The 26536-nt window shown below is 39.3% G+C and overlaps 3 long non-coding RNA genes across 4 annotated transcripts in view; 1 reads left to right on the top strand and 2 right to left on the bottom strand.

Annotated features, from left to right (window-relative positions):
* Nucleotides 1-26536, bottom strand: part of LOC309665097 — a 914413-nt gene that overhangs the window by 626398 nt on the left and 261479 nt on the right. The window lies entirely within an intron of this gene.
* LOC309665080 overlaps nucleotides 1-26536 on the bottom strand; it is a 267884-nt gene that overhangs the window by 90913 nt on the left and 150435 nt on the right. The window contains exon 3 of one of the 2 annotated variants that reach the window (XR_014266197.1): nucleotides 8546-9314. The exons of the other annotated variant lie outside the window; for it this stretch is intronic. This is a non-coding gene — a long non-coding RNA (uncharacterized lncRNA). Of the gene's footprint in view, nucleotides 1-8545; nucleotides 9315-26536 lie in introns of those variants that run through there. 2 annotated transcript variants of the gene reach the window in all.
* LOC309665095 lies at nucleotides 9308-26063 on the top strand. Its single transcript, XR_014266216.1, has 2 exons — nucleotides 9308-12330; nucleotides 24300-26063. It is a non-coding gene; the product is annotated as an uncharacterized lncRNA (long non-coding RNA).

The raw sequence follows: 26536 nt of genomic DNA, 5'->3' as shown, positions 1-26536 counted from the left end.
ATTTCCTGGATATAATGAATGAAATAAAATGAAACATGTAGAAGGACTTATACGTTTCCCCCCAAATTGTAAGTACTGAATGAGTTTTTTAGAATTCAAATCTTTATGAATCCTCTTGAAAGTATTTCAGCAACATATTCTGCAGCTCATATTTTGCAGAAATGAAACTATAGAGACATAGAATGTTGGCACCCAAAGAATAAAGATTAAGGAGTGGTCACAGAGCAGGGGACAGAGACTTCTTCCAAATGAAGTGTGACTGGTGGCAGAGCTCAAAGTTACAAAATATATGGCAAGATCTTTATGACCAATTATGAGAAAATTTAAAACACCTTCCAACCCTGGGGAAAGCAATGCTTAAAGTAAGTGGCAAAGGACAGTCTGCCTTGGTGAGAAGATTTCACCAGCCCCACAGACAAAGGCAAGGAAAAGAATGAAGTAAATTGGAATGTCCTGATTTCAGTGTGGTGACAACTTCTGGTTATAAGAAGACATGCGTTCCTCAGAGGACTCCCAGGTTTCTAAGCTGATACTTGCCCTAACTCTAAACTACATATAGCACCATCTAGTGAAATAACAGAATACTTAGGCTTTTAAAAATAAAAGCTTAAGAAATGGTTAAAAGTATAAATCAATGGAAGATGTAGGGTCTTAAAAGGATGGAATGGGAAAAATGAGCTTATTTTCTCACTTGAAATACACTTTTAAATTCTTAGATAATATGAGGATGCTTTTTAATTCAATCAGTCATTTGATACAGTGACCATCCTTAGGCATTGGTTTGGCATTAGAGGGAGAGACATGTTGGAGTAAGGAAGAATGAAAAACACTGGCTATGGAGGTGAGAACTGGGGCTGGGCTAAGGGTGTATCAATTCCTAACTGAGAAGAGGAGAATGTACAATGGTGTGCTGGAGCCAGCTAGCACTGCTGGAGGGAGCCAACTGTGCACATCTGTTGTCAACTTCTTGCTCAGTGATGTCTCATTTGTAACATGAAATTGGCCATGGTGGGAATACTTACACAATGGAAATTGGCAAATGCTACAAATCAAGGTTACCTACCCTCAGAAAACACACCACTAGAACATAGCAACCTCTAATCCTCCCAGCTGACCACAGTCCCTATGGATGGAAGCCAGAAATAAAGTCTGCTGGTGGTCAGAGTCCCACTAGACAGAGAAAGCTGAGTCTAAATGGTATATGGTTGGTGTGCTAACTAGTGGCTGCTAAGACCTTGTCAAAAATATAAAAATTGCCCAAACTTATAAAAAACAAAGCAGTTCAAGCTACTTTAACTTTCAGAAAACAACTGAAAATTCCTCCAGCACCTTTAAGAAGAGATATATCAGTTGCTAAAAGAGGTAGCTAATGTGCACACAGTGTAGGAAAGGGCTTGGAGACAACAGAGCCAGGGTGTGGATTGGCTTGACTTTCTTCAACAGAGTAGCCTTGGACAATTTAGACATTGGCCTGGTTCTTCAACTAAAAGTCAAAATTAGACCAGTGGGGTTTTCTTTCGTTAATTAGTAGGACCCTTTCCTCAAATGACCTCTTATATGCAATACCAATACTCTGTTGTAAGCTTTACAGTGTCATTTAAAAGGCCAGTGCCTCTGAAAGACCTCAAGCTCCTCTGAAGACCTCAGAACACAGTGTTAAAGCCATTGAATTAGACTGTTTCCAAGAGTATATTTTCCCTTCCAGCACTGGTATTCTAAACAAGGAATTAGCTAACTATCAGCTGCACTTCTCCCCACTTCCCCTATCTAGAGGAGTGCACCTCCTCCCCTGCTACCGAATCTAAGAGGGTAGAGGGGATAGAGTCCAAAACCCACTTCTCTCCATAGATGCGCCAAGGGCTCCACTCCAATTTGGTTTTCAATCTGCAAATTGTTGATCCTAGATGGGTCTTTAAGTCAGAAGAACTTGATATGGATGGAAATCATATCTGGGCAAGACTTCTCTCTCCCATTCCGAAAACATTCTGGTGTTCGGAGTCTGTATGTATAGGTGAGTTACACATGCTATTCTGAAGTGCTTTCATCTTATATGAACATGGTTTGAAAACTGTAATTTTTATCAAGAGATAGTGATCAACGAGGGTTACATCTTCTTAAGCTTTTAGAAAATTATTCACAGTCAAGAACAGTAAAGATATTAGATAATTTCAGAGCTAAAATCTTTCTATGGGGTTTTTGTGGCTTTTTCACTTAAAGGTGATTTTGATTCTAAGTGACCTAAGTTCATGCAGATAAAGGTAGTGTCTCCTGACCCACAGAGTGACTAGAGGCCCACAGGCTGGCACTGAATATAAGAAGATAAACAAGGGTAGTCCATGGGACAACTCTAATCTCTACAGAGTTAGAGAGTAATGAGGATTAGCTGCCAACACGTAAAAATTGGAAAAATATCACATGAAAATTCTGATTTGTGGCTTTTCTTGGGGAAAACAAACAGGATATAGTAAACTTGGGCCTGCATTCTTATCTGGCAACCATCAACCAGACTGAGAGCTGCCATTTCCTGTTCTCCATGGTCTTCTTGCTGCCCCCTGCAACACCCATTTGGTTACCGCCCTGCCCTCACTTGAGTTTGCACTTGCTGACTTAAGGCCATGCCAGACTGAGCTGCAAGAGGCACTGGGCCTTTCTGAGAAAAGTGAAGCAAATTCATAGTCACGATGCATTGAAAGTTGCTCAGCCCTGAGCCCCACCTGGGCCCTCGGCCCTGTCTGAAGGGCTAGGAATGCTCCTTGCAGGCAAGAGTACACCCTACTCAACGTGCAGACTGAAAACCTGAGATGCCTTTGGAGCAAGATGGGGGGTTTGTGGTTGAGCACATTTATTTCTGAACTTAATGACATGGAGAACCACAAGCCTGCCCACAGTATCAATTTTTCATAAAAAAAGGAGAAAGGCTATTGAGTCAAATGTTCCAAGAGCGCCTGGGCCAGGGAAACCTCTAGTATATTTATAGCTTCGATACACAAACAGGAATGCCTTGTTCGGTGGAGAAAAGTAATAAGAGCTACCATCACTGAACACTTGTTTTCTGCTCTCTTTCCATGCTCACAGTCACCCAGAGGGTTTTTTATGTTTACAGATGAGGAATTCAAAGCTCAGAGAGGTTAACTAACTTGGGCAAGTCCCACAGCTTGTTACTTGACAGAACCAGAATTCACCACATAGGCTGACTGCAGACCTGTGCGTTCTCTACTATACTGTGCTGGAATTTTATATTTTAAAAGGACCCTTTGTGCTCTCCAACTCATTTTCTTAAAGATTACTTCCTCAGAGCCCTGTTATAAGTGTATGAGGTGGAGGAATTATTACCCACATTTTACAGATGAAGAGCTGAAGCAAAAAGCATGAACGTCTTAACCTAATAATTAGTAACTAAGAACTAGTACCCACGTTTGCTGACTTCTAATCAAGTATTCTTTTCACATCGTCAAACTAAAAGCTGACTCTGGGATGAGTATTTGTGTCTTCCTCTTCGGATGCTTAATGTTAAAGAGTTATAAAGTTTTTATGTTACACAAATTGTTTGCATTTCTTTTAATGAAGGATTATTTTTTAATTTGAAAACAGGGCTGGAAAATGAAGAAAACAAAACTCAAATTATTCTACTCATTAAAATAACCATGCTTCTTTTAAGGTAGCCAGTAAAACTTCTCTGTAACTGAGCTCTATTTATAATAGAGACGAATTTAGTCTTTTGTGGCAAAGGCAGTTGACAAGGAAAATAAGTCTGGGTAAAATACTTTTTTTGTTTTTCAAAATAGTACAACCCAGTTTAGAAGGAATAGAAGTTACCAAAGTGATGCCACAAACTGAAATTCTTTTTTTTTCAAATGGTGGTAATGGCGCAAGAAAGGGGGCTGGGAAAGACCAGTGGTTTAAACAGATTGATTTTTAGTGTCAGAGAATATATTTTCTTTTCCTGCATATGATTTTACAGGTGAGAAATTTCCACAAATAGGGATATTAAAAAAGGCAAACCTTGACACTACAGAAATGGAATAAGTTCTTATAATACTCTGAAGAAACATAGTCTCTCTGGATTCAGTCATGCCAGGAAAGCATCTTACAATTTTCCTTATAGTGTTTCCACTGAATTCATAGATCCCCCAAGCTGTAAGGAGACATCTGTTCCACTCTCATCTACACATGCCACTTTCTTCTTTCATGACAACCCTCAGACAGCAGACGCCTGCAAGTCCAAATCCAATTTATTCTATAAAAGGAACAGACGTTTATTCCCCACATTTGATACGAAGGCAGGGCTTTGAAATCCCTTCCAGGGGGGAGGGCACATGCTGGTGGTGTGCTGCTACACACTTTGGAGGATGTAGGGATGTGAGGCATAAAGACTAGAAGATAGCGATGTCAGGGGTTCCATCAGACTGGGGACAGCAACCCTGTGCTAGGAAGATGGGTGAGGACAGGATGAAACTCCATTTTGGAAGATTCTTACAAGGATGGTCACTGAAACAAGGAATTGGTAGACTTCAGGCATGGATTCATGGTTAGTCCCGTAACACTGAGCTACAATTTCTTAAAGCTAGTCTATCCTTTTTCTTGTTCCAGAGGCACAGCTAGGTTGATGCTGCAGGTGGAACTCAAGAAGCTCCCTGACTGTAGTGAAGGAGTGGTTGCAGGAATACAAAACCAGGAAGGTTATTGTACTGCAACAGACTGATGAAGGACCAAAAGGCACTGTCTCCTTAAATTGGCCTGACAAGGGGAATTCCCTGGTGGTCCAGTGGTTAGGACTCAGCGCTTCCACTGCAGGGGGCACAGGTTCTATCTCTGGTCAGGAACTAAGATCACGCAAGCCAGGCGGTGCAGCCATAAATACATAAATACATACATAAAATGGCCTGACAAGGACATTGGCTCTGCAGTCAGTAGCAGAGAACAAAACAGAGTTTGTTGGAGACCAGATTCACCAGAGGAGCACTGATACCCACAGTTCACAACAGGTAGCAGTCATTGAACACATCCTAGGGGCTAGGCATGGTTCCAAGCCCTCCACCTATAATAACACATTTAATCTTCATCCTACAAGGAAAGTACTACTACTACCCCCATTTTTCTTTCAAGGGAACCAAGGCACAGAGAGAGTGAGTAATGTGTTTATAGCTGATCACTAGGTCACAGAGCTAGGAAGTAGCAGAGATAGGGTGGGTATCCATTGTGTAGACAGAATAACTCCCCAAAGATGTCCACGATCTAATCCCCAGAACCTATGAAGATGTTACCTAACATGGCCATAAGGACTTTGCTGATGGAATTATTTAAGGATCTTGAGATGGGAGGATTATCCTGGATTATCCAAGAGGGCCCAAGGTAATTACAAGGGTCTTTTTATGAGGGAAGCAAGAAGGTCAAAGTCAGTAATAGGATATGTGTTGTCAGAAGCAGGAGGTTGGAGTGATATAAGGAAGGGGCTATGAGCCAAGGAATGTGGGTGGCCTCTAGAGGCTGAAAAGGCAAGGAAATGAATTCTCCCCTGAAACCTCCTGAAGGAAAGTAGCCCTGCCAATACCTTGATTTTAGACTTTTCACCTCCAGAATTGCAAGAGAACAAATGTGCACTATTATAAGCCACTAAATTTGTGATAACTTGTTACAGTAGCAATAGGAAACTAATACATCCAGGCAGTCTGACTCCAGAACTATATTCTTAAATATATTTAGGTCATCTTTCCAGTGTTAGTTGTCAATATTCCTAGAAAAGACTCTATAAAAGCAGTTTCACATTGGCTTCAGGGTTTCCCTTGTTTATTCCCATAGCACTGGATGTCTGTAGGACTTTACTATTTTAGATTCATCGTATATACAGACCTGATATTCAGCTCATAACACTGGCATGAAGTAACCATTGTTAAAATGTTAAACATTTTCTATCAGTTTGTAAATAACCCTTGAGATCCTCCCTGCTGTTCTGGATACCTTAGTGCCTCCCATGGGAGTGCCTCCCTCCACCCCCGCCCCCAATCCAGACCTTCCCAATCCCTGAAGGATTAGAGCCTGACAAGGAAGGCTCCTCCCCGAATCCAGCCCCAAATCTGCAGGCTGGGTCCATTTTAACAGCTGGTGGCCATGCCAAAAGCAGATGTTTAATATTTTGATTATAATCCCAGAATATACACATGCTGATTAATAACTCAAGATACCCTAGAAGCTTCCAAAGGATTTTTACTTATGACTAGAGTTTCAAAAATTTTTTTGTTATCAATGAAAGCAAATTATCAGCAGCATCTGATATTAAGCAGCATCTAGTGTGACTCCTTTTAGCAGAATGACTTTCTATAGAGTGCAACAGTGAAACTCTCAGAAGCACATATCTAGGTCTCTGAGCTCCATACTTGAACCACAATGGCCTCAACTGAAAAGAAGCCACCCCCAACAAACCATTTCAGCAAATACCTCAAAGGTTTGCCTTTAGCATGTGTCCCTTTTCCAAGTGAAACCAGGTGGGCGTCACACCCCTTATCCTGTCCTCTTAAATAGGACAAGAGAACTTGAGAATGAGATAAGTACACTGTGTATAAAGTATTATGAAATGTCATTAATTGTTTTTTCTCTGACATCTCTGGCTTCACTGAAAAGGAATTCCACCGTCTGCTGATGCCTCATATTCTTGGTCTCCTCTGAATAATATAACTGGGTGAATCAGTGTTTTCCTCAGAAGATGAATGCTGGGTTACAGCCTAAAACTCTTCTCCACTGATAATCCTACCTTGTGGAAAGAATCATTTAAGGAAAATTGTCAAGGGAATATGTCAATATCCCTTATTCTCCTAAAGATGTATCATGGTGTTCTGGGCACACCAGGCCTCCATGGGGTTAAGAGAATGGATTACCAGACTTTGAAGTCATATCAACTACAGGCCACCCCCGTACCACACTACCAACTGTGTGACCCTCACAAGTTAGTCGATCTCTGAAATCTGTCACTGGAAAATGGGGATAGCGTTGCTTTCTTACACTTGGTTGTGAGGACTAAATGAGCTAGTGTGCTAAAATACCTGTCATGATACCAGTGACCTACAACCTATGGATCCCGGGTAGTTCACTTCCAATCTTCCCCATGTTACACCCAGTGAGAGACCAGGCTTCTTGCCAGTTCTTTCCAGATTGCTAAACAATGTTCTGAAATTATCAAATATCAAGCATGATTCTCCTTTATAATTAAGTGTGCTTTGCTTCATCACACCAAGCAGGAAGCAAAAGGAGAAAAAGCCATACATGTGTCATAGGATTTTTAAAAAGTTCTGGGTTTCGTAAACCCAAAGTTAAGCACTATCACGTTCTACCTCTAAGAAAATGACAACTACACAAATGAAAAACGCAAGGAGGAGGCAGTGTCCTTGGGTGTAAATAAGACTCCCATAAGTTCCATCCAACAGCAAATCTTAAGGTGGAGACTACCATTTTTTTATTGTCCAATAATCAACATTCCTGCTTCTGCATTAACATTTTTTACATTTTCCAGAAGTTTGAGAAAATGGAGTAGGTGGCCCAAGGTTCCTGCTTTTGCCACTTCTCAGTCAGCCATTTAGAAGACTGATCATAGATTCTGTTCCTTCCTTCCTTTTTCAGGCACACTGCAAGGATAAGATGGAAGAGCAGCCACTTTGCAAAAAGATGGAGAACTGGAATCCAGCTGTGACCCCCAAAATAGACACGGAGATACAGAGAATGTATTTTTCTACCCAATAGCCCAAGGGAGAACCTCTTCAATTAAAAACACTTTTGATACGAAGCCAGACTGCCCAAGATGACCATCTAAAAATATACGAAAATCTAGGAAAAACAAGCTCTCCATCCTGGAGGGAATGTCAACGGAAAATAGTTGCTAGGCTTTTCCAGTTACCAGTAATAAAAAGAAAAATAGGCTCCCCATTATAAGTCCAGAGCTGGAGGGATTGTCAGCTGGTTCTGAGCCAGCCTTGGGATTTTCTGAGTGCGTTACAAATTACAGGAACAAAATGTGGACTTTTCACTCTAACCATGTTTTCTGAGTCCAGACAATTTATTATTGGTTTACTTCCGAGAGGGCTAGAGTTGAAAAAGATGCCTCCATGTATGGATAATGTTTATAAGCTTCTAAAGCACATACATTCTTATATTGAACAGCAACTGTACAAAGCACATAGACTTTATGTATTTTTTTAACATCTTTATTGGAGTATAATTGCTTTACAATGGTGTGTTAGTTTCTGCTTTATAACAAAGTGAATCAGCTATACATACACATATATCCCCATATCCTCCCTCTTGCGTCTCCCTCCCACCCTCCCTATCCCACCCCTCTAGATGGTCACAAAGCACCAGACTGGTCTCCCTGTGCTATGCGGCTGCTTCCCAATAGCTATCTATTTTACATTTGGTAGTGTATATATGTCCATGCCACTCTCTCACTTCGTCCCAGCCTACCCTTCCCACTCCCTGTGTCCTCAAGTCTATTCTCTACATCTGAGTCTTTATTCCTGTCCTGCCCCTAGGTTCTTCAGACACATTTTTTTTTTTTAGATTCCATAAATATGCGTTAGCATACGGTGTTTGTTTTTCTCTTTCTGACTTACTTCACTCTGTATGACAGACTCTAGGTCCATCCACCTCACTACAAATAACTCAATTTCATTTCTTTTTATGGCTGAGTAATATTCCATTGTATATATGTGCCACATCTTCTTTATCCATTCATCTGTCGATGGACACTTAGGTTGCTTCCAAGTCCTGGTTACTGTAAATAGAGCTGCAATGAAGACTGTGGTACATGACTGTTTTTGAATTATGGTTTTCTCAGGGTATATGACCAGTAGTGGCATTGCTGGGTCATATGATAGTTCTATTTTTAGTTTTTCAAGGAACCTCCATACTGTTCTCCATAGTGGCTATATCAATTTACATCCCCACCAACATTGCAAGAGGGTTCCCTTTTCGCCGCACCTTCTCCAGCATTTATTGTTTGTAGATTTTTTGATAATGGCCATTCTGACCAGTGTGAGGTGATACCTCATTGCAGTTTTGATTTGCATTTCTCTAATAATTAGTGATGTTGAGCATCCTTTCATGTGTTTGTTGGCAATCTGTATATCTTCTTCGGAGAAATGTCTATTTAGGTCTTCTGCCCATTTCTGGATTGGGTGGTTTGTTTTTTTGATATTGAGCTGCATGAGCTGCTTATAAATTTTGGAGATTAATCCTTTGTCAGTTGCTTCATTTGCAAATATTTTCTCCCATTCTGAGGGTTGTCTTTTCATCGTGTTTATATTTTCCTTTGCTGCAAAGCACATAGACTTTAAATGAAAGAATTAAGAAAAACAAAAACAAATAAGCCATCAATCCTTTCATTCATCAAACATTGATAATATGCCTAAATATGTATATTCTTGTCAAAAATTTCTGCCGCTTTATGTCTAGTAAGCTGTATATTACTTTTGTTTTCTAGATGACTGTGAAATCTTTTGAAGGCAAGGTCATATCTTATTCATCTTTGAATCTTTGTTCCAATACAGTGTCTAACATAGAGGAGATATTCAATAAATGTTTGATTAAGAAATTTCTCTTTTGTGAGCTGCAGGTGAAAGCTTTTCTATTATGTTTTTCATGAACTCATATAAATACATATGCAATAAATTCCTCTTAAAGTTTAATGCTAGGGGAAAAACTGTCTGCCATGATGTTCTTTCTCTTTACATAATAATAAGAGCAATATAGCACATTATGTTTCCCTTGTTTACTTGGAACCCAGGAAGCTCAAGGCCAAGTTTTAAGTTCAACAGTCACTCTCCTTAGCCTAAGATTTTTGACACAATACTTTCCCTCCTTACTTTCTCTTTTACCTGGCTCCTTGTCTTTTATCCTTGTTTTACATAAACATTATTTTAAGCTGCCTTAAATCCCTGTTGGAAGAAAATAGGAAGTAAATAGTGAATTAAAAATAATAAATGAATAAATAACTAGAAAAAAGCATATTTCTTCTCAATGGTTCCTTATATGTGCTGCAGAAATACCCTCAAGATGCTGTTATGTTATATCCATGATCATTTAATATATTTCAATAGAAACAAGCAAAGCAAACACAGCATGATATCAAGGAAAGACTACAGGACTGGGAGACCAGCATCATAGGTTAAAGTTCAACCTCTGCACCTCTCTGGCTGTGTGACTTTGAACAAAACACTTAATTTCATGAGCATCAGTTTCCTCATCTCATAAACAGAGTGCACTCGTTTTTTCAACGTTGAGTCCTTACTATGTGACAGTGACAGTGTCAAGTAAATGAAAAAAGAGCCATGTAATCAAGTTAGTGCACAGTCTAGTAAGAGAGACAGAAAAGCAAAAAAATGATTACAGTAAATTGTTATCATTGTTACACTACATGGGTCACGGAAGAAGCACAGAAGGGAGAGAACTAAATCAGACTGGAGGATTTCAACTGAGGGTTTCAAAAGAGGTGGCAGTTGCACTGATTTTTAAAGATGATTGGGAATTAACTAGATGGAAAATGGCACAGAGGAGGAAGGGTAAGAGGGCATTCCAGGACTCAGGAAGAGCACGTGTGAAGTCACAAAAACACGAAACAGCATGACAAGAGTAGGCAATGGCAAATTGTTGGAAGATAATATAATATGTGTCCCGTCTACCTCCCAGGGTGGTTTCAAGGATCAGTTGAGTGGATGTATACACTGAAAGTGCTTTGTAAACTCTAAAGCACCGTATACGCGTTCAAAAGTAGAAGATTATTATTAGACACTCATTTTTTCCCCCTCCAAATTGGAAACATTTGCTGAAGTAAACATTGCTGATGCATTAGCTGTCAGGATGGTGTATTATATTTGGAAAACATTTGCCAATGCCTGTTCAGTTTTTAAATTCCCAGTCACATGTGTTTTTTGTTTGAGAAAAGACATCAAGTAATAATGGATTTATTGTTAATTGTGCAACATTGGAGCTTCAAGATTTAAGTAATATCTCTTCCATGTTGAATTTATTCCACATTGCCTGTGTAGCTTGAAGTTATTTATTTAATAATTAAAACTGATAAGTGAACACTATTACCACCTTGTAGTGATCAAATTTTGTTATCAGAGGAAATTCAGGATTATGCACATGGACAAGTGTGCAGATAAAAACAAACTCCTTCTGAGAAAAGGAGGAAAAGAAGTATGGTTACCTCTGCTTAAGACAGCTTCCCAAAGTACAATGGAGCTCAGATCCAAATACTAAGCTCCCTGTTCAAAATTTCAAGAACCAAACACTCCCTTTCTTAGGGACATTTTTCTTTTTTTTCTTTTTTTTCTTTTTCAGATGCACATTTGGGCTAGGTTTATTTATTTATTTTGAATAGATCTTTATTGGAGTATAGTTCCTTCACAATACTGTGTTAGTTTCTGTTGCACAACAAAGTGAATCAGCCATAAGCATACACATGTCCCCATATCCCCTCCCTCTTGAGCTTCCCTCCCATCCTTCTTATCCCACTCCTCTAGGTCATGGCAAAGCAGTGAGACGATCTCCCTGTGCTATGCTGCTGCTTCCCACTGGCTAACTATTTTACATTCAGTAGTGTATATATGTCCATGCTACTCTCACTTGGCCCCAGCTTTGCCCTCCCACCCCATGTCCTCAAGTCCATTCCCTATGTCTACCTCTTTATTCCTGCCCTGCAACTAGGTTCACCAGTACCATTTTTTTTTTTTAGATTCCATAAATATGCGTTAGCATACGCTGTTTGTTTTTCTCTTTCTAACTTACTTCACTCTGTATGACAGACTCTAGGTCCATCCACCTCACTACAAATAACTCAATTTCATTTTTTTATGGCTGAGTAATATTCCATTGTATATATATGCCACATCTTCTTTATCCATTCATCTGTCGATGGACATTTAGGTTGGATCCATGTCCTGGCTATTGTAAATAGTGCTGCAATGAACATTGTGGTACATGACTCTTTTTGAGTTATGGTTTTCTCAAGGTATATGAACAGTAGTGGGATTGCTGGGTCATATGGTACTTCTATTTTTAGTTTTTTAAGGAACCTCCATACTGTTTTCCATAGTGGGTGTATCAATTTATATTTTACAGTGCAGGAGGGTTCCCTTTTCACCACACCCTTTCCAGCATTTATTGTTTCTAGATTTTTTGATGATGGCCATTCTGACCGCATAAGGTGATATCTCATTGCAGTTTTGATTTGCAAATAATTACTGATGTTGAGCATCTTTTCATGTGCCTCTTGGCCATCTGTATGTCTTCCTTGGTGAAATGTCTATTTAGGTCTTCCACCCATTTTTAAGTGGATTGTTTGTTTTCTTGATATTGAGATCCATGAGGGGTTTGTATATTTTGGGGATTAATCCTTTGTCTGTTTCATTTGCAAATATTTTCTCCCATTCTGAGGGTTGTCTTTTTGTCTTGTTTATGGTTTCCTTTGCTGTGCAAAACCCTTTAAGTTTAATTAAGTCTCATTTGTTTATTTTTGTTCTTATTTCCATTACTCTAGGAGGTGGGTCAAAAAAGATCTTGCTGTGGTTTATGTCAAACAGTGTTCTTCCTATGTTTTCCTCTAAGAGTTTTATAGTGTCTGGGCTTATACTTAAGTCTTTAATCCATTTGGAGTTTATTTTTGTGTATGGTGTTAGGTAGTGTTTTAATTTCATTCTTTTACATATAGCTGTCCAGTTTTCCCAGCACCACTTATTGAAGAGGTTGTCTTTTCTCCATTGTATTTTCTTGCTTCCTTTGTCATAAATTTGGTGACCACATGTGCGTGGGTTTATCTCTGGGCATTCTATCCTGTTCCATTGATCTATATTTCTGTTTTTGTGCCAGTACCACACTGTCTTTTTTTTTTTTAACATTTTTATTAGAGTATAATTGCTTTACAATGTTGTGTTGTTTTCTGCTGTATAACAAAGTGAATCAGCTATACATATACATATATCCCCATATCTCCTCCCTCTTGCATCTCCCTGCCACCCTCCCTATCCCATCCCTCTAGGTGGACACAAAGCACCAAGCTGATCTCCCTGTGCAATGCTGCTGCTTCCCACTAGCTATCCATTTTACATTTGGTAGTGTATTATATGTCCATGCCACTCTCTCACTTCATCCGAGCTTACCCTTCCCACTCCCCGCGTCCCCAAGTCCATTCTCTCCGTCTGTGTCTTTATTCCTGTCCAGCCCCTAGGTTCTTCAGAACCATTTTTTTTTTGATTCCATATATATGTGTTAGCATATGGTATTTGTTTTTCTCTTTCTGACTTACTTCACTCTGTATGACAATCTCGAGGTCCATCAACCTCACTACAAATAACTCAATTGCATTTCTTTTTCTGGCTAATATTCCACTGTATATATGTGCCACATCTTCTTTATCCATTCATCTGTCAATGAACACTCAGGTTGCTTCCCTGTCCTGCCTATTGTAAATAGTGCTACAGTGAACATTGTGGTACATGACTGTTTTTGAATTATGGTTTTCTCAGGGCATATGCCCAGTAGTGGGATTGCTGGGTTGTATGGTAGTTCTATTTTTAGTTTTTTAAGGAACCTCCACACTGTTCTCCATAGTGGCTCTATCAATTTACATTCCCTCCAACAGTGCAAGAGGGTTCCCTTTTCTCCACACCCTCTCCAGCATTTGTTCTTTGTAGATTTTTTGATGATGGCCATTCTGACTGGTGTGAGGTGATACCTCATTGTAGTTTTGACTTGCATTTCTCTAATGACTAGTGATGCTGAGCATTCTTTCATGTGTTGTGTGTCAATATGTATATCTTCTTTGGAGAAATGTCTATTTAGGTCTTCTGCCCATTTTTGGATTGGTTTGTTTGTTTTTTTGATATTGAGCTGCATGAGCTGCTTATAAATTTTGGAGATTAATCCTTTGTCTGTTTCATTTGCAAATATTTTCTCCCATTCTGAGGGTTGTCTTTTTGTCTTGTTTATGGTTTCCTTTGCTGTGCAAAACCCTTTAAGTTTAATTAAGTCTCATTTGTTTATTTTTGTTCTTATTTCCATTACTCTAGGAGGTGGGTCAAAAAAGATCTTGCTGTGGTTTATGTCAAACAGTGTTCTTCCTATGTTTTCCTCTAAGAGTTTTATAGTGTCTGGGCTTATACTTAAGTCTTTAATCCATTTGGAGTTTATTTTTGTGTATGGTGTTAGGTAGTGTTTTAATTTCATTCTTTTACATATAGCTGTCCAGTTTTCCCAGCACCACTTATTGAAGAGGTTGTCTTTTCTCCATTGTATTTTCTTGCTTCCTTTGTCATAAATTTGGTGACCACATGTGCGTGGGTTTATCTCTGGGCATTCTATCCTGTTCCATTGATCTATATTTCTGTTTTTGTGCCAGTACCACACTGTCTTTTTTTTTTTTAACATTTTTATTAGAGTATAATTGCTTTACAATGTTGTGTTGTTTTCTGCTGTATAACAAAGTGAATCAGCTATACATATACATATATCCCCATATCTCCTCCCTCTTGCATCTCCCTGCCACCCTCCCTATCCCATCCCTCTAGGTGGACACAAAGCACCAAGCTGATCTCCCTGTGCAATGCTGCTGCTTCCCACTAGCTATCCATTTTACATTTGGTAGTGTATTATATGTCCATGCCACTCTCTCACTTCATCCGAGCTTACCCTTCCCACTCCCCGCGTCCCCAAGTCCATTCTCTCCGTCTGTGTCTTTATTCCTGTCCAGCCCCTAGGTTCTTCAGAACCATTTTTTTTTTGATTCCATATATATGTGTTAGCATATGGTATTTGTTTTTCTCTTTCTGACTTACTTCACTCTGTATGACAATCTCGAGGTCCATCAACCTCACTACAAATAACTCAATTGCATTTCTTTTTCTGGCTAATATTCCACTGTATATATGTGCCACATCTTCTTTATCCATTCATCTGTCAATGAACACTCAGGTTGCTTCCCTGTCCTGCCTATTGTAAATAGTGCTACAGTGAACATTGTGGTACATGACTGTTTTTGAATTATGGTTTTCTCAGGGCATATGCCCAGTAGTGGGATTGCTGGGTTGTATGGTAGTTCTATTTTTAGTTTTTTAAGGAACCTCCACACTGTTCTCCATAGTGGCTCTATCAATTTACATTCCCTCCAACAGTGCAAGAGGGTTCCCTTTTCTCCACACCCTCTCCAGCATTTGTTCTTTGTAGATTTTTTGATGATGGCCATTCTGACTGGTGTGAGGTGATACCTCATTGTAGTTTTGACTTGCATTTCTCTAATGACTAGTGATGCTGAGCATTCTTTCATGTGTTGTGTGTCAATATGTATATCTTCTTTGGAGAAATGTCTATTTAGGTCTTCTGCCCATTTTTGGATTGGTTTGTTTGTTTTTTTGATATTGAGCTGCATGAGCTGCTTATAAATTTTGGAGATTAATCCTTTGTCAGTTGCTTCATTTGCAAATATTTTCTCCCATTCTGAGGGTTGTCTTTTTGTTTTGTTTATGGTTTCCTTTGCTGTGCAAAAGCTTTTAAGTTTCATTAGGTCCCATTTGTTTATTTTTTATTTCATTTCCATTTCTCTAGGAGGTGGGTCAAAAAGGATCTTGCTGTGATTTATGTCATAGAGTGTACTGCCTATGTTTTCCTCTGTTTTATAGTGTCTGACCTTACATTTAGGTCTTTAATCCATTTTGAGTTTATTTTTGTGTATGGTGTTAGGAAGTGTTCTAATTTCCTTCTTTTACACGTAGCTGTCCAGTTTTCCCAGCACCAATCATTGAAGAGGCTGTCTTTTCTCCATTGTATATTCTTGCCTCCTTTATCAAAGATAAGGTGACCATATGTGCATGGGTTTACCTCTGGGCTTTCTATACTGTCCAATTGATCTATATTTCTGTTTTTCTGCCAGTACCATACTGTCTTGATTACTGTAGCTTTGTAGTATAGTCTGATGTCTGGGAGCCTGATTCCTCCAGCTCCGTTTTTCTTTCTCAAGTTTGCTTTGGCTATTCGGGGTCTTTTGTGTTTCCATACAAATTGTGAAATTTTTTTTCTACTTCTGTGAAAAATGCCATTGGTAGTTTGATAGGGATTGCATTGAATCTGTAGATTACTTTGGGCAGTATAGTCCTTTTCACAATGTTGATTCTTCCATTCCAAGAATATGGTATATCTTTCCACCTGTTTGTATCATCTTTAATTTCTTTCATCAGTGTCTTATAGTTTTTTACTTACAGGTCTTTTTTCTCCCTAGGTAGGTTTATTCCTAGGTATTTTATTCTTTTTGTTGCTATGGTAAATGGGAGTGTTTCCTTAATTTCTCTTTCTGATTTTTCATTGTTAGTGTATGGGAATGCAAGAGATTTCTGTGCATTAATTTTGTATCCTCCTACTTTACCAAATTATTGATTAGCTCTAGTAGTTTTCTGGTAGTGTCTTTAGGATTCTCTATGTATAGAATCATGTCATCTGCAAACAGTGACTGTTTTACTTCTTCTTTTCCGATTTGTATTGCTTTTTTCTCTTTTTGTTCTCTGACTGCTGTGGCTAAAACTTCCAAAACTGTGTTGAATAATACTGGTGAGAGTGGACAACCTTGTCTTGTTCCTGATCTTAAGAGGAAATGGTTTTAGTTTTTCACCATTGAGAACGATGTTGGCTGTGGGTTTGTCATATATGGCCTTTATTATGTTGAGGTAAGTTCCCTCTATGCCTACTTTCTGGAGGGTTTTTATCATAAATGGGTGTTGAATTTTGTCTAAAGCTTTTTCTCCATCTATTGAGATGATCATATGTTTTTTCTCCTTCAATTTGTTAATATGCTGTTTCACATTGATTGATTTGCATATATTGAAGAATTCTTGCATTCCTGGGATAAACCGCACTTGATCATGGTGTATGAACCTTTTAATGTGCTGTTGGATTCTGTTTGCTGGTATTTTGTTGAGGATTTTGGTATCTATGTTCTTCAGTGATACGGGCCTGTAGTTTTCTTTCTTTATGACATCTTTGTTTGGTTTTGGTGTCAGGGTGATGGTGGCCTCATAGAATGAGTTTAGGAGTGTTCCTCCCTCTGCTGTATTTTGGAAGAGTTTGAGAAGGATAGGTGTTAGCTCTTCTCTGTTTGACAGAATTCACCTGTGAAGCCATCTGGTCCTCGGCTTTTGTTTGTTGGAAGATTTTTAATCACAGTTTCAATTTCAGTGCTTGTGAGTGGTGAGTTTATATTTTCTATTTCTTCCTGGTTCAGTCTTGGAAGGTTGTGCTTTTCTAAGAATGTGTCCATTTCTTCCAAGTTGTCCATTTTATTGGCATATAGTTGCTTGTAGTAATCTCTCATGATCCTTTGTATTTCTGCAGTGTCAGCTGTTACTTCTTTATCATTTCAAATTCTATTGATTTGAGTCTTCTCCCTTCTTTTCTTGATGAGTATGGCTAATGGTTTATCAATTTTGTTTATCTTCTCAAGGAACCAGCTTTTACTTTTATTGATCTTTGCCATCATTCCCTCCATTTCTTTTTCATTTATTTCTGATCTGACTTTTATGATTTCTTTCCTTCTGCTAACTTTGGAGTTTTTTTGTTCTTTCTCTAATTGCTTTAGGTGTAAAGTTAGGTTGTTTATTTGAGATTTTTCTTGTTTCTTCAGGTAGGATTGTATTGCTATAAACTTCCCTCAGACCTGTTTTAGCTGCATCCCATAGGTTTTGGGTAGTCGTGTTTTCATTGTCATTTGTTTCTAGGTATTTTTTTGATTTCCTCTTTGATTTCCTCAGTGATCTCTTGGTTATTTAGTAGCATGTTGTTTAGTCTCCATGTGTTTGTATTTTTTACAGATTTTCTTCTGTAATTGATATCTAGTCCCATAGTGTTCTGGTCGGAAAAGATACTTGATATGATTTCAATTTTCTTAAATTTACCAAGGCTTTATTTGTGACCCAAGATATGATACATCCTGGAGAATGGTCTATGAGCACTTGAGAAGAAAGTGTATTCTGTTGTTTTTGGATGGAATGTCCTATAAATATCTATTAAGTCTGTCTTGCTTAATGTATCATTTAAAGCTTGTGTTTCCTTATTTATTTTCATTTTGGTTGATCTGTCCATTGGTGAAAGTGGGGTGTTAACGTCCTCTACTATGATTGTGTTACTGTCAATTTCCCCTTTTATGGCTGTTAGCATTTGAATTCTGCACTGAGGTGCTCCTATGTTGGGTGCATAAATATTTACAATTGTTATATCTTCTTCTTGGATTGATCCCTTGATCAATATGTAGTGTCCTTCTTTGTCTCTTGTAATAGTCTTTATTTTAAAGTCTATTTTGTCTGATATGAGAATTATTACTCCAGTTTTCTTTTGATTTCCATTTGCATGGGATACCTTTTTCCATCCCCTCACTTTCAGTCTGTATGTGGCCCTAGGTCTGAAGTGGGTCTCTTGTAGACGGCATATATACAGGTCTTGTTTTTGTATCCATCCAGCCAGTCTATGTCTTTTGGTTGGAACATTTAATCCAATTACATTTAAGGTAGTTATTGATATGTATGTTCCTATTACCATTTTCTTCATTGTTCTGGGTTTGTTATTGCAGGTCTTTTCCTTCTCTTGTATTTCCTGCCTAGAGAAGTTCCTTTAGCATTTGTTGTAAAGCTGCTGTGGTGGTGCTAAATTGTCTTAGCTTTTGCTTGTCTGCAAAGGCTTTAATTTTCCATCGAATCTGAATGAAATCCTTGCTGTGTAGAGTAATCTTGGTTGTAGGTTTTTCCCTTTCATCACTTCAAATATGTCCTGCCACTCCCTTCTGGCTTGCAGAGTTTCTGCTGAAAAATCAGCTGTTAAGCTAATGGGGATTCCCTTGTATGTTATTTGTTGCTTTTCCCTTGGTGCTTTTAATATTTTTCCTTTGTATTTAATTTTTGATAGTTTGAGTAATATGTGTCTTGGCGTGTTTCTCCTTGGATTTATCCTGTATGGGACTCTCTGCCTTTCCTGGATTGACTATTTCCTTTCCCATATTAGGTACTTTTTCAACTATAATCTCTTCAACTATTTCCTCAGTCCCTTTTTTTTTTCTCTTCTTCTTCTGGGACCCCTATAATTCTAATGTTGGTGCATTTAAAGTTGTCCCAGAGGTCTCTGAGACTGACCTCAATTCTTTTCATTCTTTTTTCTTTATTCTGCTCTGCAGTAGTTATTTCCACTATTTTATCTTCCAGGTCACTTATCCATTCTTCTGTCTCAGTTATTCTGTTATTGATTCCTTCTAGAGAGTTTTTAATTTCATCTACTGTGTTGTTCATCATTGTTTGTTTGCTCTTTAGTTCTTCTAGGTACTTGTTGAACGTTTCTTGTATTTTCTCCGTTTTATTTCCAAGATTTTGGAACATCTTTCCTATCATTACTCTGAATTCTTTTTCAGGTAGACTGCCTATTTCCTCTTCATTTGTTTGGTCTGGTGGGTTTTTAACTTGCTCCTTCATCTGCTGTGTATTTCTGTGTCTCCTCATTTTGCTTAACTTACTGTGTTTGGGGGTCTCCTTTTTGCAGGCTGCAGGTTTGTAGTTCCCATTGTTTCTGGTGTCTGCCCCAAGTGATTAATGTTGGTTCAGCGGGTTGTGTAGGCTCCCTGGTGGAGGGGACTGGTGCTGTGTTCTGGTGTAAGAGGCTGGATCTTGCCTTTCTGGTGGGCAGTACCACATCTGGTGGTGTGTTTTGGGGTGTCTGTGACCTTATTATGATTTAAGGCAGTCTCTCTGCTAATGGGTGGGGTTGTGTTCCTGTCTTGCTAGTTGTTTAGCATAGGGTGTCCAGCACTGTAGCTTGCTGGTCGCTGAGTGAAGCTGGGCCTTAGCACTGAGATGGAGATCTCTGGGAGAGCTTTCGCCATTTGATATTATGTGGGGCCTGGAGGTCTCTGGTAGACCAGTGTCCTGAACTTGGCTCTCCCACCTCAGAGGCTCAGGCCTGACATCCGGCCAGAGCACCAAGACCCTGTCAGCCACACGGCTCAGAAGAAAAGGGAGAAAAAGAAAGAAAGAAAGAAAGAAAAAAATAAAGTTATTAAAATAAAAAATTAAAAAATATATTATTAAAAATAAAAAAAAGAAAGAAAGAAAGAAGAGAGCAACCAAACCAAAAAACTAATCCACCAATGATAACAAGCACTAAAAACTATACTAAAAATCAAACAAACAAAACGGACAGACAGAACCCTAGGGCAAATGGTAAAAGCAAAACCATACAGACAAAATCACACAAAGAAGCATACACATACACACTCACTAAAAGAGAAAAAGGAAAAATATATATATATTTAAAAGAAAAAAAAGAAGGGAGCAACCAAATCAATAAACAAGTCTACCAATGATAATAAGCTCTAAATACTAAACTAATAATAAACATAAAACCAGAAACAAATTAGATGCACAAAGCAAACTCCAAGTCTATAGTCTATATAGTTGCTCCCAAAGTCTCAATTTTGGGATGATTTGCTGTCTATTCAGGATTCCAGAGATGCAGGGTACATCAAGTTGATTGTGGAGATTTAATCCGTTTCCCCTGAGGCTGCTGGGAGAGATTTCCCTTTCTCATTTTTGTTTGCCCAGCTCCCAGGGTTCAGCTTTGGATTTGGCCCTGCCTCTGTGTGTAGGTCGCCTGAGGGCCAGACAGGACAGGGCTAAAGGAGCAGCTGATTAGGGGGCTTTGGCTCACTCAGGCCAGGGGGAGGGAGGGGTACGGAATGCGGGGTGAGCCTGCGGTGGCAGAGGCTGACATGACGTTGCAACAGCCTGAGGCGCGCTGTGTGTTCTCCCAGGGAAGTTGTCCTTGGATCATGGGACCCTGGCAGGGGCGGGTTGCACAGGCTCCCGGGAGTGGAGGTGTGGGTAGTGACCTGTGCTTGCACACAGGCTTCTTGGTGGCTGCTGCAGAAGCCTTAGCGTTTCATGCCCATCTCTGGGGTCTGCACTGATAGCCATGGCTCGCGCCTGTTTCTGGAGCTAATTTAGGCGGTGCTCTGAATCCCCTCTCCTTGCGCACCCCAAAACAATGGGCTCTTGACTCTTAGGCAGTTCCAGACTTTTTCCTGGACTCCCTCCCAGCTAGCTGTGGAGCACTAGCCCCCTTCAGACTGTGTTCACGCAGCCAACCCCAGTCCTCTCCTTGAGATCTGACCTCCAAAGCCCAAGCCTCAGCTCCCAGCCCTCACCCGTCCCGGCGGCTGAGCAGACAAGCATCTCAGGCTGGTGAGTACTGGTCGGCACTGATCCTCTGTGTGGGAATCTCTCCGTTTTGCCCTCTGCACCCCTATTGCTGCACTCTCTTCCGTGGCTCAGAAGCTTCCCCCCTCCCCACCCCCCGTCTCCACCAGTGAAGGGGCTTCCTAGTGTGTGGAAACTTTTCCTCATTCACAGCTCCCTCCCAGAGGTGCAGGTCCTGTCCCTATTCTTTTGTCTCTGTTTTTTCTTTTTTCTTTTGCCCTATCCAGGTACGTGGGGAGTTTCTTGCCTTTTGGGAAATCTGAGGTCTTCTGCTAGCGTTCAGTAGGTGTTCTGTAGGAGTTGTTCCACATGTAGATGTATTTCTGATGTATTTGTGGGGAGGAAGGTGATCTCCACGTCTTACTCCTCTGCCGTCTTGAAGGTCCCTGTAAATCTCATGAGGCAGACCTCAGATGATACTTCCCATTCCAGTTGAGCTGAAACTGCTAAGTTTTCACTGCAAACTTTATGCTGTTGTACCTCCTATCTCGGCTTCCCAGCCATACATGCACAGAGGAACTGTCCTGCTCTCTACAGCCCAGCTACTCACACTGCCCATACTGTCTTGATTACTGCAGCTTTGTGGTATAGTTTGAAGTTGGGGACCCTGATTCCTCCAACTCCGTTTTTCATTCTCAAGATTGCTTTGGCTATTCGGGGTCTTTTGTGTTTCCATATGAATTGTAAAATTTTTTGTTCTAATTCTGTTCTGTTTTTCTGTTCTAATTTTTCTGTTCTAATTCTGTGAAGAATGCCATTGGTAGTTTGATAGGGATTGCACTGAATCTGTAGATTGCTTTGGGTAGTATAGTCATTTTCACAATATTGATTCTTCCAATCCAAGCACATGGTATATTTCTCCGTCTGTTTATGTCATCTTTGATTTCTTTCATCAGTGTTTTATAGTTTTCTGAGTACAAGTCTTTTGCCCCGTTAGGCAGGTTTATTCCTAGTTATTTTATTCTTTTTGTTGCAATGGTAAATGGGAGTGTTTCCTTAATTTCTCTTTCTGATTTTTCATTGTTGGTGTATAGGAATGCCAGAGATTTCTGTGCATTAATTTTGTATCCTGCAACCTTACCAAATTCATTGATTAGGTCTAGTGGTTTTCTGGTGGCATCGTTAGGACTTCCTATGTATAGTATCATGTCATCGGCAAACAGTGACAGTTTTATTTCTTCTTTTCAATTTGTATTCCTTTTATTTCCTTTTCTTCTCTGATTGCTGTAACTAGGACTTCCAAACCTATGTTGAATAAGAGTGGCAAGAGTGGACATCCTTGTCTTCTTCCTGATCTTAGTGGAAATGCTTTCAGTTTTCACCACTGAGTATGTTGCTTGCTGTGGGTCTGTCATATATGGCCTTTATTATGTTGAGGTAGGGTCCCTCTATGCTCATTTTCTGCCGAGTTTTTTATCATAAATGGGTGTTGAATTTTGCTGAAAGCTTTTTCTGCATCTCTTGAGATGATCATATGATTTTTATTCCTTAATTTGTTAATGTGGTGTATCACATTGATTGATTTGCATATACTGAAGAATCCTTGTATCCCTGGGATAAATCCCACTTGATCATGGTGTGTGATACTTTTTATGTGCTGTTGGATTCTGTTTGCTAGTATTTTGTTCAGGATTTTTGCATCTATGTTCATCAGTGATACTGGTCTATAATTTTCTTTTTTTGTGATATCTTTTCCTAGTTTTGGTATCAGGGTGATGGTGGCTTTGTAGAATGAATTTGGGAGTGTTTCTCCCTCTGCAATTTTTTGGAAGAGTTTGAGAAGGATCAGTGTTAGCTCTTCTCTAAATGTGTTATAGAATTCACCTGTGAAGCCATCTGGTCCTGGACTTTTGTTTGTTGGAAGATTTTTCATTATGGTTTCAATTTCATTGCTTGTGATAGGTCTGTTTATATTTTGTAATTCTTCCTGGTTCAGTCTTGGAAAATTGTACCTTTCCAAGAATTTTTCCATTTTTCATGGTTGTGCATTTTATTGGCATATAGTTGCTTGTAGTTGTCTCTTATAATCTTTTGTATTTCTGTAGTGTTAGTTGTGATTTCTCCTTTTTCATTTCTAATTTTATTGATTTGTGTCCTCTCCCTTTTTTTCTTGATGAGTCTGGCTAAGGGTTTATCAATTTTGTTTATCTTCTCAAAGAACCGGCTTTTAGTTTTATTGATCTTTGCTACTGTTTTCTTCGTTTCTATTTCATTTATTTCTGCTCTGATCTTTATGATTTCTTTCCTTCTACTCACTTCGGGTTTTCTTTGTTCTTCTTTCTCTAGTTGTTTTAAGCGTAGGGTTAGATTATTTATTTGAGATTTTTCTTGTTTTTTGAGGTGAGACTGAATTGTTATAAACTGCCCTCTTAGAACTGCTTTTGCTGCATCCCATAGGCTTTGGGTTGTCGTGTTTTCAATGACATTCGTTTTTATGTACTTTTTAATTTCTTCTTTGATTTCTTCAGTGATCTCTTGGTTATTTAGTAGCACACTGTTTAGCTTCCATGTATTTGTGTTTTTTACAGTTTTTTTCCTGTAATTGATTTCCAAATCATAGCATTGTGGTCAGAAAAGATACTTGGTACGATTTCAATTTTCTTACATTTTCCAAGGCTTGATTTGTGACCCAAGATGTGATCTATCCTGGAGAATGTTCCGTGTGCACTTGAGAAGAACGTGTATTCTGCCACTTTTGGGTGGAATGTTCTATAAATATCAATTAGATCTATCTTGTCTATTGTGTCATTTAAAGCTTGTGTTTCCTTATTTATTTTCTGTTTGGATGATCTGTCCATTGGTGTAAGTGGGGTGTTAAAGTCCCCTACTATTACTGTGTTACTGTTGATTTCTCCTTTCATGGTTGTTAGCATTTGCCTTCTATATTGAGGTGCTCCTATGCTGGGTGCATAAACATTTATAATTGTTATATCTTCTTCTTGGATTGATCCTTTGATCATTTTGTAGTGTCCCTCTTATCTCTTGTAACAGTCTTTATTTTAAAGTCTATTTTATCTGATATGAGTATTGCTACTCCAGCTTTCTTTTTTTTTTAATTAATTTATTTATTTTTGGCTGTGTTGGGTCTTCATTTCTGTGCGAGGGCTTTCTCCAGTTGTGGCAAGCGGGGGCCACTCTTCATCATGATGCGCGGGCCTCTCACTACCGCGGCCTCTCCTGTTGCAGAGCACAGGCTCCAGACGCGCAGGCTCAGCAGCTGTGGCTCACGGGCCCAGTTGCTCCGTGGCATGTGGGATCCTCCCAGACCAGGGCTAGAACCTGCGTCCCCTGCATTAGCAGGCAGATTCTCAACCACTGCACCACCAGGGAAGCCCCCAGCTTTCTTTTGATTTCCATTTGCATGGAATATCTTTTTCCGTGCAAAGACCTTCACTTTCAGTCTGTATGTGTCCCTAGGTCTGAAGTGGGTGTCTTGTAGACACCACATACATGGATCTTGCTTTTGTATCCATTCAGTCAGTCTGTGTCTTTTGGTTGGGGCATTTTAATCCATTTACATCCAAGGTTATTATTGATATGTATGTTCCCATTACAATTTTCTTAATTGTTTTGGGTTTGTTTTCGTGGGTCTTTTTCTTCTCTTGTGTTTCTCGCCTAGAGAAGTTTCTTTAACATTTGTTGTAAAGCTGGTTTGGTGGTGCTGAATTCTCTTAGCTTTCATTTGTCTGAAAAGCTTTTGACTTTGCCATTGAATCTGAATGAGATCCTGGCTGGGTAGAGTAATCTTGGTTGCAGGTTTTTCTCTTTCAACACTTTAAGTATATCCTGCCACTCCCTTCTGGCCTGCAGAGTTTCCACTGAAAAATCAGCTGATAACCTTATGGGGATTCCTTTTTGTGTTACTTTTTGTTTTTCCCTTGCTGCTTTTAATATTTTTTCTTTGATTTTAAGTTTTGTTAGTTTTCTTAATATGTGTCTTGGTGTGTTTTTCCTAGGGTTTATACTGTATTGGATTCTCTGTGCTTCCTGGACTTGGGTGACTATTTCTTTTCCCATGTTAGGGAAGTTTTCAACTATAATCTCTTCAAATATTTTCTCTGACCATTTCTTTTTCTCTTCTTCTTCTGGGACCCCTATCATTCGAATGTTGGTGCATTTAGTGTTGTCCCAGAGGTCTCTGAGATTGTCTTCAATTCTTTTCTTTCTTTTTTCTTTATTCTGCTCCTCGGCATTTATTTCCACCATTTTGTCTTCCAGCTCACTTATTCGTTCTTCTGCCTCAGTTATTCTGTTATTGATTCCTTCTAGTGTATTTTTCATTTCAGTTACTGTGTTGTTCATCTTTTTTTGTTGTTGTTCTTTAGTTCTTCTAGATCTTTGTGAAACATTTCTTGTATTTTCTCAATCCGTGCCTCCATTCTATTTCTGAGATTCTGGGTCATCTTTACTATCATTACTCTGAATTCTTTTTCAGGTAGATTGGTAGATTGCCTATTTCCTCTTCATTTATTTTGTCTTGTAGATTTTTAACTTGCTCCTTCATCTGTGACATATTTTTTGCTGTCTCCTTTTTTTTCCTTTTTTTTTAATGTGTGGGACTGTATTCCTGTCTTACTGCTTGTTTGGCCTGAGGCTTCCAACACTGGAGTTTGTAGGCTATTGGGTAGAGCTGGGTCTTGGTGCTGAGATGAGGAACTCCATGAGACCTCACTCTGATGAATATTCCCTGGGGTCTGAGGTTCTCTGTTACTCCGGTGGTTCAGACTCAGAGCTCCCACCACAGGAGCTTCAGTCTGACCCTGGGCTCATGAACCAAGATCCCACAAGGCGCATGGGGCGGCAGTTCACTTTGGGGTTCTTCCCATCTCCTTGGGTGTCAGAGTCCCCCACCAGTAGCTGGCAGATGCCCTATTTGTGAGGAGATGCTAACTCTGCGTCTTCCCAAACTGCCATCTTGACTCCTGGGCTAGGGACATTTTTCAGTCATTAGAAAAATCAACAAAAAGCATTTTGGGTAAAAAAATTAGGATGGATAACTCATGTTCAAAATTCTTGACATTCATACACTATCAGTCATTGGAGGGTTTGAATCACTGCATTTAAAAAAGTGCATTCCTTTTTTCCCTCCTTCCTGTAAGAAATTCCTATAAGAAGAAGATCTGAAGAAGAAAAAGATAATAGAATTTTTTTTCATGTTGCCAATGAGTTGCTTGGCTTTACTTTTTCATACTTAAACTCTCAGGAAATAATCAGATCCTGCCCCTTCTGCTCCTTGCAAGAGAGAAATGTTTCAAGTCCTGGAAGGTCTTTGTTAA

This window comes from Balaenoptera physalus, assembly GCF_965194825.1.
Source record: "Balaenoptera physalus genome assembly, chromosome: 7".
Taxonomy (NCBI): domain Eukaryota; kingdom Metazoa; phylum Chordata; class Mammalia; order Artiodactyla; family Balaenopteridae; genus Balaenoptera; species Balaenoptera physalus.
Note: the sequence above shows the minus strand (reverse complement) of the source record. Positions and strands in the feature narration are given on the sequence as shown.